The sequence below is a fragment of the Choloepus didactylus genome, chromosome 21 (genome assembly GCF_015220235.1).
Source record: "Choloepus didactylus isolate mChoDid1 chromosome 21, mChoDid1.pri, whole genome shotgun sequence".
Classification (NCBI taxonomy): domain Eukaryota; kingdom Metazoa; phylum Chordata; class Mammalia; order Pilosa; family Megalonychidae; genus Choloepus; species Choloepus didactylus.
The window spans coordinates 29,196,163-29,212,816 of NC_051327.1; the positions used below are offsets into that span (position 1 = coordinate 29,196,163).

Consider the following 16,654-nt stretch of genomic DNA (forward strand, 5'->3'; position numbering starts at 1 on the left):
GCCAACTCCAAATAGAGTAAATCCAAATAAACCCACTCCAAGACATATTCTGATCAGACTGTCAAATACTGAAGAGAAGGAGCAAGTTCTGAAAGCAGCAAGAGAAAAGCAATTCACCACATACAAAGGAAACAACATAAGACTAAGTAGTGACTACTCAGCGGCCACCATGGAGGCGAGAAGGCAGTGGCATGACGTATTTAAAATTCTGAGAGAGAAAAATTTCCAACCAAGAATACTTTATCCAGCAAAACTCTCCTTCAAATTTGAGGGAGAGCTTAAATTTTTCACAAACAAATTCTGAGAGATTTTGCCAATAAAAGACCTGCCCTATTTTGGATACTGAAGGGAGCCTTACTGACAGAGTAACAAAGAAAGGAGAGAGAGATATAGAGAAATTTAACAGACATATGTAGAACATTACATCCCAAATCACCAGGACACACGTTCTTCTCTCGTGATCACGGATCTTTCTCCAGAACAGACCATATGCTGGGACATAAAACAAGCCTCAAGAAATTTAAAAAAATTGAGTTTATTCAAAGCACATTCTCTGACCACAATGGAATACAAATAGAAGTCAATGACCATCAGAGACTTAGAAAATTCACAAACACCCGGAGGTTAAAAATGAGGAGGAGATGAAAACATTGCTGGATAATCAAAAGCTGAGGGACTTCATCACCAGTAGATCAGTCCTATAAGAAATGCTAAAGGGAATTGTGCAGGCTGAAAGGAAGGGACACTAAACAATTAACTGAAACCAAATGAAGAAATAAAGATTTCCAGTAAAGATCACATGGTAAATATAAATACCAATACTACTGTATTTTTGATTTGTAACTCTACTATTTACTTCCTACAGGAGCTAAAATACATAAAGTGTAATGATAAATCAGTGGTTTTGGACTCAATGTAAAATATGTAATTTTTGACAAGAACTACATAAAGGTGGGGGAATGGAGGAGTGTAGGAACATAGTTTATGTGTCCTATTGAAGTTAAGTTGGTATCAAAGAAAAACAAGATTGTTATAGACTTAAGAGGTTAAATTTAAGCCCCACGGTAAACACAAAGAAAGTATCAGAGAATATGACCATAGAGATGAAAAGCGGAGTATGGGATACGAGAAGTGGGGGAAGGGGCAATGGGGAGTTAAGAAATGAGTGTAGGGCTTCTGTTAGGGGTGAAGGGAAATTTCTAGTAATGGAAGGTGGGAAGGTGATAGCATTACAACATTCTAAATGTGATTAATCCCACTAATGGAATGCTAGGGAGGGGTTGGAATGGGAAGATTTAGGCTGTATATATGTTTCCACAAGTGGAAAAAAAAAGGAAAAAAAAAAAAAGACAGTCTAAATAGATAATGACAGTTAGATGCCAAGGATGATCCTGGATGTGAACTGAGGATGGAGGAGAGGAGGCTCAAAGGGGCACAGTTGGGACATAAGAAAAAACAAAACGGAAATATAGAATGTAAGCTTTTTCTCAGTGTTGGGAATTTCTTGAACTTCTTAGCTGCACTTAATGGGAATACATAAAAGAATGTTCTTGTTCATGGGAAATGTATATGTGAATTATGTTGTTTGTTCAAGGATGTGGCAGCCTACTGTCATATGTTCAGAAGACAGCAATAGATGATGGATGATAGGGAGGGAGGGAAAGAAAGAAATGGTGGGTGTGACAGGATGTTAAAGGTGGTGGATCGGGGTATCGGGGGAGGGGGGAGGGGTATGCTGGAGTTCTGTGTATGGGTTTTGTGTTGTTTTTGTAACTGTTCCTATAAGTTTGAATTTATTTCAAAGTAAAATAAAAAAAATAAGTTTAATAGTTGTAGCTTTTATAATTTTATAATAATTTTATAATTAGGTCCTCGATCCATTTTGAGTTGATTTGTGTGTACCTTGTGAAGTAGGGGTCTAACCTCACTCTTCTGCACATGCATGTCCAGTCTTACCAGGACCGTTTGTTGAAGCGATTATTCTCTCTCCTCTGCATGTACTTAGCTCTCTTGTCAAAATTCATGTGGCCCTAGATGTGGGTGTATTTCTGGTTCAGTTCTGATCTCTCTATTTTTGTGCCAGCTTCACACTGTTTTTATTGTTGTTGCTTTGTACAGTTTGAAATCGGAAAGTGTGAATCCTCCAACCCTGTTCTTCTTTTTCAAGATTGTTGTGGCTATGTGGGCCCTTTGCATGTCCATATAAATTTGAGGATCGGTTTTTCCGTTTCTGCAAAAACTGCTGCTGAAGTTTTCATAGGGATTGCAATGAATTTGTATACTGTTTTGGGTAACATTGACATATTGGCAATGTTAACTCTTCCAGTTTGTGAACATGGGCTGTCTTGCCATTTATTTGGGTCTTGACTTTCTTTCAACAGTTTGGTAGTTTTTATTATATAAGTCTTTTGTATCCTTAAATTTATTCCTAGATGTTTTATTCATTTATATAGTATTATACATGGAATTGTTTTCTTAATTTCCTCTTTGGATTGTTTATTTCTAGTGTGTAGGAACACAGTTGTTTTTTGTGTGTTGCTCTTGTACCTTGCCACTTTGCTGATTCGTTTATTAGCGCTAATAGTTTTCTTGTGCATTCCTTTGGGTTTTCTCTATATAAGATCATGTCATCTGAAAATAGATATAGTTTTAAATCTTCCTTTCCAATTTGTGAACCTTTTATTTCTTTTTCTTGCCTAACTGCTCTGACAAGAACTTTTAGTACAATATTGAAAAGCAGTGGTGAAAGCAGGCATTCTTGTCTTATTTCTCATCTTACGGGAAAGCTTTAAGTCTTTCACCATTGAGTATAATGTTAGCCATGGGTTTTTCATAAATACCCTTTATCATGTTGAGAAAGTTCCCTCTATACCGACTTTTCTGGGTGTTTTTATCAAGAAAAGGTGCTTGATTTTGTCTATTGCCTTTTCATATCTATTGCGATAATCATTTGTTTTTATTTTCTTTCGTTGTATTTATGTAGTGTATTACGTTGATTGATTTTCATATGTTTAACCACTTTGCGTTCTTGGGATGAATCCCACTTGGTCATGGTGGAGATCTTTCTACTATGCTTTTGGATTTGGTTTGGTAGTATTTTGTTAAGGACTTTTGCATCTATATTTATAAGGGAAATTGGTGGGTAATTGTCTTTTCTTGTGATTTCTTTATCAGGCTTTGGTATCAGAGCAATATTGGCCTCATAGAATGAATTAGGAAGTTTTCACTTTTTTTAAATATCTTAACATTTATTAGAATTGTGTACGTTAACGTGGGCTAAGCAAGTACGATTAGAAAACACGAGACAAGGAAAAAGAAGCAAACATATAACGCAACCACCTTCTTCCTTGGGCCTGCAGAGTTCTATGCCATTTTAGATATGAAAGAGCCTGCTCTGGATCGAAGTTGATGTTGACCCTGCAGGCTGCCTTTCAGCGTCTTCCTTGTTGGTTCTGAAAGCCCCTCAAAGGTGAGGTATACTTTGAAGAAGGGAAGTCAGCCTCTCTCAGGCCTCTTGACCCTCCTTCCATCAGCTGGGCCTGCATGGGGACCCAGACCTGGCATCCGACCCCCAAGGCCCTCTGCGCACCCCCTCTGCACATGCTAGGCGAGGCGCAAGGGCTTAGCATCACTCCGGGGAGGGCTGTGCAGACAACTCGTCTCTGTGGATAAATGGAAACAGGTCCACAGCCAGTGTGCATGGGGCTCAGGAACCAGAGAGAGACGGAGAGCCATTTTACAGTTAAATCAAGGAAAGGCCCTCATTGGTCATCAGAAAAACTGATGGTCCTGCTAAGGAGCTGATGAAGTGACGCTGGGCCCCAGCTGACTGCGTGGAGGGACTTGCACCTGCCCAGCCAGACAAGGAGTTCCCGCCTGCTGAGTCTGTGGGCCCCCATGGTCACCAGTACTTTGGGACAGAGCCTGGACTGGAAAACAGAGGTCACAGAGGGCCCTCTGCTCAGGTCCGCGGGCCCACTGTGGCTTTCCCTGGGTTGATAAGCTCCTCTTGGGGAAGGTGAGTATGGGGCATTTGATGGGCAGTATGGCCCTGGCAGTACTTGCTGGTGGGTCCAGGATGCCTCTCTGTAAGGGGGTGCCTTGGGGAGGGGCTGGGCCCTCAGAAGCCCCGGGGGAGGCTTTCTGCTCCTGCCTGAAGGTGGCAGGCGCTCGGTGGCTCTCGGCAGCTCCCTAGGTCAGGACAGGTGGAACCCCACACTCCCGCCTGTGCCTGAGGTCCGGGGCCACCTGCACTCTTCAGGAAGCCGAGAGGGGTTCTTGCTCAATCCTCTTTCATCGTTCCTGAAATAAGATCACGGATGGGAAGTGCTTTGTAAACTGTAAAAGGTTACAGACCTTTTATCACAGCATCATTAATGCTACTGGGTGCCAGCCAATTCAGACGGGCGAAAGCACGAAGTCCGGTGGAAGGGAGGAAGTGAGGATGAGGAGCCAGCAGCTTGGGGCAGCTGGGAACAGCCACGCTTGTCTGGGATCATCAACTTCTTCTCGGCCTGGAAAAGCTTCTCGGAGCATTTCCCACAGTGGCTGGTGTCGCAGTGAGGGAAGATCTGGTCCAGGAGGCCCCCTCGGTTTCCTGCAGGCCCCTCACCTAGAGCAGAGCCCATGGCAGCAGATGCCCAGACGTTCCAGGGAATCTTTGGACAGTCCCGAGTCTCATGGTTACAGTAAGCAGACTCCTGCAGTCGCTCCCTCAAGCCTGGAGTGCCACCACGCAGTCTCCTTCTCCGTGTCGGACGAGTCCTCGGTGCCACTGACACTGCTGTAGCAGGAAGATGGCAGCTTCCCGGAAGCTGTTCACCAGCATCCACGTGCTCCTTCACGAGGGGGAGCCCTTTGCTGACTGAGCTGGAGTCCTGTTTGCTCAGAGGGGCTGGACTGTGAATGTGGGGCTCCTTGGCAGCGGCAGAGACCGTCACGGTGACTGGGCAGCTCAAGGGGCCACTCACCCCGCTGGAGCAGCTCTCCAGTGCCACGAGCTGCTCAGGTTTGGGTCCTCTGGGGCCACTCGGTTCCCCTGGAGAGCTGACGTCTGCAGGCGGCTCGCTAGGTACAGCTGGGTCTCTTGGGCCACCTCTCAGGGCTCCGGGTCTTTCCTGCCAGGCCTCCCCGGCTTTGGGGACTCACTTTTTCTCTCCATCACCAGAGAAGGTGCTGAGGGAGGGAGAGACCATTATGGCCTTGGTGGGGTCATCTCCCCAAGGGGGAGGCAGAGAGGGGGCAGGCACAGCCCCCAGCCCCACTCCCCCTTTCTCGCTGACCAGAGCAGTCTCACGGAAGTCATCCTTCACCTGCACACACACTGTCCCCCCCCACACCTTCCCTCCTTTCCCTGAGCCTTCCTTGCCCCCAGCCCACATGCCCAGCCTGAGGAGCCCCAAGTCATCCCGTCTGCTCCTCAGGCCACAGTCTCTGGGGAGCGCTTCTCCCCAAGCCCCAGCTGCTCTGGAGGGCTGGGTGGGGTGGGCAAAGGGGGCGTGAAGGGCGGACGTGGTGCCTGGGGTGGGGTCAGGCCTGTGGCAAGTCTAGCTTCTCAAACGGGGCGGTGATCCCACAAAGCAGGGGAAGGGCCCCGAGAACCCAAAGGTTCTGACCAGGGCCGTGCCAGGCCAGGCCCTTCTCTCCCGCCTCTTGAATTCTTCAGAAGAGGTTGGGAAGGATTGGAATTAATTCTTTTAAATGTTTGGTAGAATTCACCACTGAAGCCATCTGGTCCTGGACTTATCTTTGGTGTATGGTTTTTGATTATTAATTCAGTCTCTTATTTGTTATAGGTTTGGTGATGTTTTCTGTTTCTTCTGAAGTTGATTTGATATATTTTTAGGAATTTTTCCATTTTTTCTGGATTATCTAGTTTGTTGGTGTACAGTTGTTCATAATATTGACTTATCCTTTTTATTTCCTTAGGTTCAGTGGTAATATCACCACTGATTTTATTTATTTGCAACTCTTATCTTTTTTCTTTGTCAGTTTAGCTAAATGTTTGTCAATTTTATTGATTTTTGTCTCAAAGAGCCAACTTGTGGTTTTCTTTTCTGTTTTTCTATTTTCTATTTCATTTCTCTCCACTCTAATCTTTTTTCCTTTTTTCTAACTTTGGGTTTGCTTTCCTTTTGTTTTCCTAGTTCCTCAATTTGTAAAGTCAAGTTACTAGAGAGCTTTCTTTTTAAATTATAAGCATTCGTAGCTATAAATTTCCCTCTGAACGCTGCCTTCACTGCATCCCATAGTTTTGGTATGTTGTGTCTTTGTTTTCTTTTGTCTCTGAGTATTTTCCAGTTTCCCTTGTAATTTCTTCTACCCATTGGTTGTTGAAGAATGTGCTGCTTCATTTCCATGTTTGTAACTTTTCCATTTTTCCTTCTGTTACTGATTCCTAGTTTGTGGTCAGAGAGGTTACTTTTTATGATTTCAGTGTTTTAAAATATACTGAGATTTCCCTTGTGCTTAACACGTGGTCTGTCGTAGAGGATGAGCTGCACACACTTGAAAAGAATGTGAATTCACTCTTATTGGGTGAATTCTATATATGTCGTATTGCATGTATGTTGGTGAGATCAAGTTGGTTTATAGTGTTGCTCAGGTGCTCTGTTTCCTTATTAATCTTAATGTTTAGATGTTCTGTTCACTATTGAAAGTGACATGTTGAAACCTCCACTCTTACTGTAGAAACTTTTTAGTTCTTCCTTCAGTTCTGTCGATATTTGCTTCATGTATTTTGGTGCTCTGCTGTTAGCTGCATATATATTTGTAATTGTTAAATCTTCTTATCGAATTGACACTTTTAACAGTATAATGTTCTTCTTGTCTCCTGTAACAGTTTTTGACTAGGACTATTTTTTCTGATACCAATATAACCACCCCAGTTTCTTTTGATTACCGCTTGCCTGAAATATTTCTTTCCATCCTTTCACTTTCAACCTATATGTATCTATGGATTTAGGATGAGCCTTTTGTAAAAAAGCATATAGTTGGGTCATGTTTCCTAATCCATTCTGCCAATCTCTGCCTTTGGATTGGAGAGCTTAATCCATTCATATTTAAGGAAATTATTGATAAGGCAAGATTTACTTCTGCCATTATGCTAATTGTTTTCATGTCATACCTTTTATTGTCCTTCCTTTCTACCATGACTGCCTTTGTTTGTTTAGATGTTGTTTTTTAGTTTTAAATGTTTATTTGTGACAAACTATGCTACAAAAATCATTGAAACCATTTTAAGTGGACAATTCTTTGACATTGAGTACATTGATAATACTATGTAACTTTTACTACTATTTCCCGACTATTTTCATTATCCTAAACCAAAACTTAGTCATTTAGCAATAACTCTCCCTTCTCCCCTCCTGCCACCTCTTGTAACCACTAATCTGCTTTTGGTCTCTTATGAATTTATTTGTTCCAAGTATTTCATATGGAAAAATACAATATTTGTTCTTTTGTGTCTGACTTATTTCACTTCATTTCTTTCTATGGCTGAATAATATTCCTCTGTATTGATAGACCACACATTGTTTATCTGTTCATCTGTTCATAGACACTAGGATTGTCTCCGCCCCTAGCTGTCATGAACAATGCTGTGATGAACGTTGCTATACAAATATCTGTCCGAGTCCCTGCTTTCAACACTTGAGTGTATACTGAGGATTGGAATCGTTGCATTGTATGGCAAGTCTACGTTTAACTTTCTGAGGCACTGCCAAATTGTTTTCCACTGCAGCTGTACCTTTTTACATTCCCACCAGCAAAGTTTGAGGGCTCCTGTTTCTTTGCATCCTAACCAACTCCTGGTATTTTTAATTTTTTAAATACTCAACATCCTAGTGAGTGTGAAGTGGTATCTTATTGTAGTTTTAATTTGCATTTCACTAATGGCTAATAATATTGAGCATTTTTTCATATGCTTATTGGCCATTTGAATATCATTATTGGAGAAATGTCTTCAAATTCTTGGCCCATTTTTTTAAATGCAATTTTTATTGAGATATATTCATACACTGTACAAACCATCCAAAGTATACAATCAGTAGTAGCCCACAGTATCATCACATAGTTGTGCGTATGTCACCAAGATCAATTTTAGAACGTCTTCATTACTCTAGAAAAGAAAAAGAAAAAAGGAAACTCAAATTATCCCATACCCTTTGTCCTCCCCTATTATTGACCCATAATATTGGCTTGGTACATTTGTTACTGATGATGAAAGAATATTAAGATATTACTGTTAACTGTAGTCCTTAGTTTGCAATAGGTACATTTTTCCTGTATACCCCTCTATTGTTAACTCCTTGTCGTAGTGTTGTACATTTGTTGTACTTCATGAAATAACTTTTTTATATTTGTACAGTTAATCATAGTCATTGTCTACCTCAAGATTCACTGTGTTATACATTCCCATGTTTTAATCTCCTAACTTTCCTTCTGGTGACATCCATGACTCTAAACTTCCCCTTTCCACCATGTTCACATGGAATTCAGTAGTGTTAGTTATTATCATAATAATGTGCCACTGTCACCTCTATCCATTTCTTGGCCCATTTTTTTTTTTTTTTTTTGTATCCCTGTTTATTTTTTAAACAGTTTTAGTCACATACAATACAACCCATCTAAAGCAAACAATCAGTTATTCCCATATAATCACAGGTATGCATTTACCACCACAATCTGTATGAGGACATTTCCATTTCTACTGCAAAGAAAGAGGAAGAGGACAAAAAAATGAGGAATAAAAAAATAAAAAATAGAAGAAAAAAATAAAATACAATGAAAAGGTCATATAACACCACCACCACCAAGAATCCCATACCACTCCCTCATATCCCTCCCCATAGACATTTAGCTTTGTTATACTGCCTTTGTTAAAATTAATGGAAATGGTATTACGATGTTACTGTTAACTATAGACTCTGGTTTGCATTGATTATATTTTTCCCCATATCATCCAGTTTTTAACACCTTGCCATGTTGACATTCATTTGTTCTCCCTCATGTAAAACATTCTTGTATTAGTACACTTAATCACCTTCATTGACCATTCTAGGTTTCACTAAGTTATATAGTCCCAGCCTTTATCTTCTATCTTTCCTTCTGGTGTCGTACATGCCCCTAGCCTTCCTAACCTCTCTCTCTTGTGTTTTCCTATCTGCCTGTAGCGCTCCCTTTAGTATTTCTTGTAGAGCAAGTATCTTGTTCACAAACTCTCTCCGGTGTCTGTTTGTCTGAAAATATTTTAAACTCTCCCTAATTTTTGAAGGACAGTTTTGCTGGATATAGAATTCTTCGTTGGCTGTACTTCTCTTTCAGGATCATAAATATATCATACCACTGCCTTCTTGCCTCCATGGTTTCTACTGAGAAATCCACACAGTCTTAATGAGCTGCTCTTGTATGTGATGGATCGCTTTTCTCTTGCTGCTTTCAGAGTTCTCTCTTGACATTTGATCATCTGTTTAAGTGTCTTGGGGTAGGTCTATTCGGATCTATTCTGTTTGGGGTATGCTGCACGTCTTGGATCTGTAATTTTATGTCTTTCATAAAAGATGGGAAATTTTCAGTGATTATTTCCTCCATTATTCTTTCTACTCCTTTTCCCTTCCATTCTCCTTCTGGGATACCCATGACATGGATATTCGTGCGCTTCATATGTTGTCATTGTGCACTTCAATTCCCTGAGACGCTGCTCATATTTTTCCACTCTTTTCCCTATCTGTTCTTCTGTGTGCAGGATTTCAGATGTCCTGTCCTCTAGTTCATGGATCCTTTCTTCTTCCTCTTCAAATCTGCTTTGTATGTCTCCACTGTGTTTTTCATCTCTTCTTCTAGGCCTTTCTTTCCCATAAGTTCTGCCATTTGCTTTTTCAAGCTTAAAAATTCTTCTTTATGGTCACTGTATTAGTTAAGGTTTTCTGCTGGGACCTGGGGGGCTCCAAATCCCAAAGTGGCTGTCGTGGTATTAAATCCAGGAGCCCCAAAGTCTCCTGTACCCAGAGGCCCTCTGATCTTAGGTTGGTTGTTGCCAAATAAAGATGCCTGTCCAGCACCAAGAGCTGTTCCAAATCCTGCTCCAAGCCCAGTTCCCAGAGTCCCAGGTGCTGGTTTGCTTCCAAAAATACTATTCCCACTGATATTAGAGCGAAAACCAAAGAGCCCGCCACTGGTTGTACCAAATGAAGGAGCACTGGTTGTGCTGGTTCCAAATGTAGTAAGCTTGTTATTGCCAAACAGGGTCAAACCAGCAGCACCAAATCCAGTACTGGTCTGCCCAAAGAGATCCTGTGTCAAATGCTGTCCCAGTGCTGGTGTTTGTAGCTGTCCCAAAAAGACCTCCAGGCTGTGAGGCTTGGGTTACTCCGAATAAACCCATGGTGTTAGTGCTTGGCTGTCCTAGTGTACTGGTATTACCAAAAGAAAAGCCAGAGTTCTGGGTGGTTGTAGCCTGGCCAAATGGCTTGCTGAAGAGGCTAGTGGTCTGTTGATTTTGTTGGCCAAAAAGACCACCTGCATTTATTCCAAATCCAGTTGTGCTAGTTCCAAAGGCAGTTTTGTTCTGACCATATGCAAAGCCTGAATTAGTGGTGGAAGAGCTGAAGAGTCCTGTAGTGCTGCAGGTGGCTGGAGAAGAGCCACACAAGCCAGTTGTGGTACCTGCTCCCACCTGGTTTTGTGGGCCTTTCCAGTTAGCCTGATAATTCTCTAAACGAAATTCCTCTAGTGACTTGCTTTCATATTCTTTCATAGCAGTAATACACTGGTGCTTAGTACTGATGTTAGTGCTGACTCCAGCTTTGACCATCGTATCTGTACCAGCTGGAGGGTTAAATTTAATGGTAGTCCCGGTATGAGCAGCTGTAAAACTACTTGGCCCAAAGAGAGCCAGATGTGCTACCAAAAGGGTTAGAGGTGGTATTTGTAGTTCCAAAGAGTCCCCCACTGCTAGTACTTGTTCCCAAATTCCCAAAGCCACTTGGTTTATTTTGTGTAAAGGCATTGTTTGGGGATGAGAAAAGTCTGGTTCCTGTACTTGCAGTTCCAAACAAGCTGTTGGATGTTCCTGTTGATGTGCCAAACCGAAAACCAGTGCTTGTGGAGGTAGCTGACTGGCTAAATGAATTGGTACCAAGCAATCCTCCTGGTTTAGTCTGTGAATTTCCAAAAAGGCCTCCAGTATTGTTGCTAGAACCAAAGGCAGATGTTCCAAATGCCCCTCCACTAGTAGTGCCAAAACCAGTATTCTGCCCAAATGTTTAAGTTGTGCCAAAGCCACTTGTGCCACCCCCAGAGGGTGTTCCAAATGATTTATTAAACATCCTTGTTCCAGAAAGTCTTAGGTATTTAGGAGCTAGTAGATATGAATAAAGTTAGGTACCTAAGTACCATGTAAAATAGCAACTGTATAGGTCCTCTTCCCTGGGCCCCACATTTCAGGAGCACATAAATACCCAGACTCTTTTATAACTATTTTTAGGTTTAACTCCTCCATGTTTGTTTATTCATTAAGGCAAACAGGCTTACAGAGGGTCGAGTCTGTGCCAAACAACCGTGACGTGGTAGGGGAAGGGAAGTGTCAGGAGTGAGGGCCCGGGCCCTCTGCCACCGGCCGCTCAAGGAGCAGCGCGCGGCCAACATGAAGCCATCGCCGCCGCTGCCACCGCTACGGACCACCACTTCGGGTGCAGAGGGCCCAACTGCGTCACATGCCGCCCTCTGTCAGAGGCTCGCTCCGAGCGCTCCCTCTTGGCCCATTTTTAAATTGGGTTGTTTGGCTTTTTGTTGTTGAGTTGTAGCAGTGCTTTATATATTCTGGATATTAAACCCTTATTACATACATGCCTTCCAAATATTTTCTTCCATTCTGCAGTTTGTCTTTTCGCTTTCTTGTTAATGTCCTTTGATGCACAAAAGTTTTTAATTTTGATGAAGTCCCATTTATCTGTTTTTTCTTTGGTTACTTGTGTTTTTGGTGTAAAATCTAAAAATCCATTGTGTGCTACAAGGTCCTGAATATATTTCCCTGTGTATTCTTGTAAGAGTTTTATTGTTTTAGCTTTTATATTTAGATTACTGATTCATTTTGAATTAATTTTTGTAAATGGTAAGAGGTAGGTGTCCACATTCATTCTTATGCATGTGGATTTCCGTTGTCCCAGCACCATTTGGTGAAGAGACTGTTCTTTCCCCACTGAATGGACTTGGCACCCTTGTTGAAGATCAGTTGGCCACAGATGTGTAGAATGAACTCTGGACTCTCAATTCTGTTCCATTGGCCTAGATGTCTGTCCTTATGCCAGTACCACACTGTTTTAATTACTGTAGCTTTGTAGTAAGTTTTGAACCAGGAAGGTGAGTCCTCCAACTTTTTTTTTTTTTTTTTTTTTTGAGACCATTTTGGCTATTTGGGGCCCCTTGCAATTCTATATAAGTTTGAGGGGCAGCTTTTCCATTTCTGCAAAACTGGGCTGCTATTGCTTTGATAGGGATTGCATTGAATTTGTAGATCACTTTAGGTCTGAATTGACATCTTAACAATATAAAGACTTCCGATCTGTGAACACAGGATGTCTTTCCATTTATATAGGCCTTCTTTAATTGTTGTCAGCAATGTTTATCGTTTTCAGTGTACACATCTTTCACTCCTTGTTTAAATTTATTCCTGGGTATTTTATTCTTTTAGATGCTATTATAAATGGAATTGATTTTTTGTTGTTTCCTGTTCAGATTGTTCATTACTGATGTGTAGAAACCCAGCTGCCTTCTGCTTGATTATCTTGTATTATTCAACTTTGCTGAATTTATTAGTTCTATTAGCTTTCTTTTTGGAATTTTCTGTATATAGGATCCTATCACCTGTAAATAGGGCTATTTTGACGTCTTTCTTTGCTATTTAGATACCTTTTATTTTTTTCTCTTGCCTGATTGCTCTGGCTAAAATGTCCAGTTTAGTGTTGAATAACAGTGGTGACAGTGGACATCCTTTCTTGTTCCTGATCTTAGGGGGAAAGCTTCCAGTCTTTCACCATTGAGTATGATATTTGTTGTGGGTTTTTCAGAAATGTCGTTTATCATGTTGAGAAAGTCCCCTTCTGTTAACTTGTTTTCTGAGTGTCTTTTTCACGAAAGGATGTTAGGTTTTGTCAAATGCCTTTTCTGTATCAACTGAAAAGATCATGTGGTTTTTCTCCTTCATTCTAATAATGTGGTGAATTACATTGATTTTATGTTGATCCATCCTTGCATTCCTGGAATAAATCCCACTTGGTCATGGGTTTTCCTTTTAATATACCGTTGGATTTGGTTTACCAGTATCTTGTTGAGGTTGTTTTTGTCTATATTCATGATGGATATTGGTATGTAATTTTCTTCTGTCTTTATCTGGCTTTGCTGTCAGGTTAATGCTGGCCTCATAGAACGAGTTAGGAAGTAATCCTCCCCTGTGTATTTTTTGGGAAGAGTTTGAGAAGAATTGGTGTTAAAACTTCCTTAAATGTTTGGTAGCATTTAGCAGTGAAACCATCTAGTCTTGGACTTATCTTTGTTGGGAGGTTTTTGACTTCTGATTCAATCTCTTTATTTGTTATAAGTCTGTTGAGATTTTCTGTTTCTTCTTGCTTACTGTTAGGTGATTTTTATGTTTTTAGGAGTTTGTCCTTTTCATCTAGGTTTTCTAAGTTGTTGGCATATGTTCCGATTTGCTAATGCTGCCTTTTTGCAAAACACCAGAAACGGATTGGCTTTTGTAAAGGGGGATTATTTAGTTACACAGGTTACAGTCTTAAGGCCATAAAGTATCCAAGGTAAGGCATCACTAATCGAGTACCTTCACTGAAGGATGGCCAATGGCATCCAGAAAACCTCTGTTAGCTAGGAAGGCACATGGCTGGCATCTGCTCCAGAGTTCTGGTTTCAGAATGGCTTTCTCCAAAATGTCAGGGTCGCCTTCCAATGGCCATCTTCAAAATGTCTCTGTAAGCTGCAGCTCCTCTCCAAAATGTCACTCTTAGTCGCTCTTCATTCCTGTCTGTCAGCTCATTTATATGGCTCTAGTGATTTAATTAGGCCCACCCCTCCATGGAAATTATCCAATCAAAGTGTTGCCCACTGTTGATTGAGTTACAGCTCCACAGAAACAATCAATAGGTTCCAACCTAATCAAGACTAATACAGTCTGCTTCCGCAAGATTGCATCAGAGATAATGGCGTTTTGGGGGACATAATACATTCAAACCGTCACAGCGTATAATTGTTCACAAGACCCTCTTATAACCTTTTTGTTTCTGTAAGGACAGTAGTAATGTTATTATATTTTCAGTATAATGAAAATCATTAATTCCTGATTTTTGTAATATGTGTCCTCCTTGTCAGTCTGGATAAAAGTTTGTAGTTTTATTGATCTTTTCAAAACAACTTTTGGTTTTGTTGATTCTCTCTTGTGTTTCAGTTCTCTATTTTATTTGTTTCTGCTTTAATCTTTACTATTTCCTTCCTTCTACTAACTTTGGGTTTAGGTTGCTCTTCTTGTTCTAGTTTCTTTAGGTGTGAAGTTAGGTTAATGATTTGTGAGCTTTCTTCTTTTTTAATGCAGATATTTAGATATAAATTTCTCTCTGAGTACTGCCTTTGCTGTATCCCATTAAGTTTTTTTTGTATGTTGTGTTTTAGTTTTTATTTGTCTCAGTATATTTACTAATTTCTCTAGTGATTTCTTTGACACATTGATTTCTCAAATTTTATGTGTTTAATTTCCACTTTTTTGTAAAATTTCCGGTTTTCTTTTGGTTTTTGATTTCTAGCTTTATTTCTTTGTGGTCCAATAGATACTTTGTATGACTTCATTATTTTAAAAATTTGTTAAAGATTTGATTTGTGACCTAACATCTGGTCTATCCTAGGAAATGTTCCATTGCACTTGAGAAGAGTGTGCATTCTGCTGATGTTGGGTGGAGTGTTCTGTATATGTCCGTTAGGTCTAATTGGTTTGCAGTATTGTTCAAGTCCTCTATTTCCTTATTGATATTCTGTTTAATGTTCTATCAGTTGTTGAAAGTCAAGTATTAAAGCCTCCAACTGTTGTTGTAGAACTATTTCTCCCTTCAACGTTGTAAAATTTCACTTCATATATTCTGGGGCTCTATTATGAGGTGCATATGTGCTTATAATTGTTCTATCTTGCTGGATTGAAACTTATCAGTCTAACCCTTTTGTCTCTTACAACATTTTTTAAATAAAGTCCATTTTGTCTGACACTTATATAACCTTCCAGCTCTTTTGATTACTGTTTGCTTGAATGTCTTTTTCCACTCATTTACTTTCAACCTCTTTGTGTCCTTTTACGTAAAGTGAATCTCTTGTATTACCGGACCAAGGCGATGGATTCTTTTGCCGATGCGCTCAAATGACCAATTCCTGATACATCAGGGTTTCAGAGAGAGAAAGAGTTTTATTGCTAGGTGCAAAACAGTAGAACAGATGGCCTATGGGTCCAAAATCTGTCTCCCCGAACTGCAGTAATTCTGATAGTTTTATATTATCAAAAGATGGGCAGGTTTTGGATAATGAGTGCAGTGGCCCCAGATGATGTAATTATAAGTGATTCACTTATCTAGCATGCGCAGATTGATTACATGCTTAGTCACAGAACATATGTAAAAAAATGGTGGCCTTAATATGATGATGGGTGTGATTTTTAGTAGTATAACGAGGTATAGGTGACTGGTAGGTTAAAGTCTAAGCTACTGCACATGTCATGTGGGCCTATTTTGGTTAGATCCAGCTTCGGTTATCAAGATAATTTTGGACTTGGGGTAGATTAGTTCTGGGCTGACCCAAGACCCTTCATTAATAAACATTAGGCTGGTTTGGTTCCGGGTTTCAGCACCAAAAAAATAAACATTAGGGGCTGTCTTTAGTGATCATAAGACTTTAAAGTTGAAAAACTGGATAAATGGGTACGAATGACAATTAGTCACAAGGTTTTTACAGTCACAAGGGCACAAGATAAAAGCTGTACAATCATTATCAGAGATCAAGGCTGTTGGATTACTGTTCAGGTTTCAGGTATTTCCCTCTTTCTACTCTAATATACCAGAAAGTAAGAAAAAAAATCTGTATAATGATTCAGTAGTCATAGTCAGTCCTTAAATCCTAACTTCTCCATCACACTTCTAGACAGCATATAGATAGAGCATGCTTTTTCATTCAGTCTAAATCTCTGCCTTTTAGTAGGGGAGTTTAATCCATTGACTTTTTTTTTTTTTTTTTTTTTTTGGTATTTATTTATTTATTTATTTATTTATTTTTTAATCATCATTTTATTGAGATATATTCACATACCACGCAGTCATACAAAACAAATTGTACTTTCGATTGTTTACAGTACCATTACATAGTTGTACATTCATCACCTAAATCAATCCCTGACACCTTCATTAGCACACACACAAAAATAACAAGAATAATAATTAGAGTGAAAAAGAGCAATTGAAGTAAAAAAGAACACTGGGTACCTTTGTCTGTTTGTTTCCTTCCCCTACTTTTCTACACATCCATCCATAAACTAGACAAAGTGGAGTGTGGTCCTTATGGCTTTCCCAATCCCATTGTCACCCCTCATAAGCTACATTTTTATACAACTGACTTC

At 40.2% G+C, this 16,654-nt stretch overlaps 1 protein-coding gene and 2 pseudogenes across 2 annotated transcripts in view; 1 reads left to right on the plus strand and 2 right to left on the minus strand.

Moving 5' to 3' along the window:
- The window catches only part of PDPK1 (3-phosphoinositide dependent protein kinase 1), a 92,325-nt gene that overhangs the window by 8,697 nt on the left and 66,974 nt on the right, over positions 1-16,654 (plus strand). The window lies entirely within an intron of this gene.
- Positions 4,380-5,407, minus strand: LOC119518009 (annotated as a pseudogene).
- Positions 9,913-11,327, minus strand: LOC119518011 (annotated as a pseudogene).